The sequence below is a fragment of the Simochromis diagramma genome, unplaced genomic scaffold (genome assembly GCF_900408965.1).
Source record: "Simochromis diagramma unplaced genomic scaffold, fSimDia1.1 OVJJ01000026.1, whole genome shotgun sequence".
Classification (NCBI taxonomy): Eukaryota; Metazoa; Chordata; class Actinopteri; order Cichliformes; family Cichlidae; genus Simochromis; species Simochromis diagramma.
In genome coordinates this window covers 9,375,061-9,377,108 of record NW_024386985.1, presented here as the reverse complement: position 1 = coordinate 9,377,108, position 2,048 = coordinate 9,375,061, and positions in this window count along the sequence as shown.

Here is a 2,048-nt window from a genome sequence, read left to right as displayed (position 1 = left end):
TCAAACCTTTTGGTCCTTATTTTACATCTTTGCTCCCACAATTCAACTTACTGTATAGCTCTGGCAATTTTAACTCTCTTTATACTAAGTCATTAGAATAAAGAGAACACATGATGGCTTAGTATAAAGGAAATCCTTAGGTTTCTAGGCTGAGGAACACATGTCCTTATATGTTTCTCTGCCACCTGGGTGGGGATGAATCTTCACTGCAGGTTTTTGCCCTCAGGCCGCTGTCACAAGTGATTTTGATAAGCTCTACATTACCAGAAAATTGAGGTTAACTGGATCTCAGTTTTGCCAAATAAAGTTACAGATGATACAATATCTGATATTTTTTTGCCATTCTTCCTGCTGTATTTTAAATCCTTTGGCTTGAACCCAGAAAAGGACATCTGTTCATGAGGGGAAAGCCACGAGGAGGACAGCAGCACTTGAAGCAGCCCCTCAGACAGACCCGGTGCAGAAAGTTGCGGGGGCAGAGTCCATTGTTTCAGGATCTAGCTGATAAGAGACTGCCAGGAAATCCCATCATTGAGGCAAAGATGTTTGTTAGTCAGACTTTAGGAAGTTTTAGAAAGAAAGGTTAAGATGAATCTGTAATTAGGACACTGGTAGAAATATAGATCTTTAGCAGATTTCCCACAGCATAAAACAAGACATTTTAAATTCACACATATAACTAATCCCACAGTACATTTATCTTACCCTCAGGATTGGCTAGTGTTTTGCATTTTAATGGAAACAACAGTCACAAAACCGGTTTTCTCTTTGCATAACTTATGCAAGTGTATAGATATACTGACTTCTAGGCTTACGCATTTCTTCTAGGATTAACAGGTTTGCACTCTTTTGAAAACTATTACTACGACAGCAAAAACGTTTGCCAAAGCATATCACACCATTATTAATCAGAATCAGAATCAATCAGAATCGGAATACTTTAATAATCCCTTACAATGACATTGAATGCAGCTTTTCTTCCTAAACAAAAATCAGTATCAAAAAATGTTTTAATAATCCTCTGTTTTGCTCAGACAAACCTGACACAAATGATATCTTTCATCATAAAGTAGAAAGAAATAGAAATAAAAACATCAACGCATGTCTTGGTAACTCATGTGTTGTGTGCAAAAACATCCCTGTCAATAGTTTGTGTTTGCAATTGCTCAACGCATTGCGGTTTCTTGCTGTGGCTGTAAATTTGATAAGCATGTCACTTTCCTTTGGACGCTGTTCATGGTAAATCTGGCGGTTTAATATGAAAACCTCCTGTGTGTTTCTAAGCTTATGGTAAGAAGGAAACAGAAAAACTAGTGGATTGTGGCCATTACAAAGACTCAATGACCTTTTCTCAGGAGATAAACAATGATAACAGTCTGTTCTTTTTCAGATTTCCAGAAAGTAAAATATTGTTGCAATACCCGGTAACACAATTGCCTCCAGTATCTGTGAAGTTGACTAATCATAATTGTATTTCCAGAAAGAAACATTCAGCAATATCCCTCCAGGGCCTCTATTAAATGACCTCCTTGACCACAGTGTCTTTACTCAGCATCATGTGATGCTTCATGCATTACCATGTGATGCGCGAGCTCTGTCTTTCTCCAGCGAGCGAATATGTAACAGAGATAACATCGAGTCTTTACTCAGAAAAAAAAGGGTTGTCTTGATGTACACCAAAACACATTCCCATACCCACAAGACCCCCATGACTTGAGTGAGGAGCTTACTACTTCATTAGTAATAACATGACAAAAAGGTCTTTCTCAGAAAAAGATACCTCTCAAACTAAATTGCACAAATTCAATAACACTAGAAGCCTCCAAATTGTTTTTATTGCACATATTTAGCAGTTAACGGATGTGTCGGGTGGAAAATGGAAAGGAGCGTAGCATATGGGTAATTTTTTGGGTCACCACCACTTCCCATATTTGCTCAAGCTGCTCAGGAAACATGCACCCCTCTGTGCACCCTGTCAGGGCTGAAGAGGGGTGCTCCTGTGGCCTGCCTGCCAGAAGCTCTGAGATACACAGACCGCAGAGGGAGTG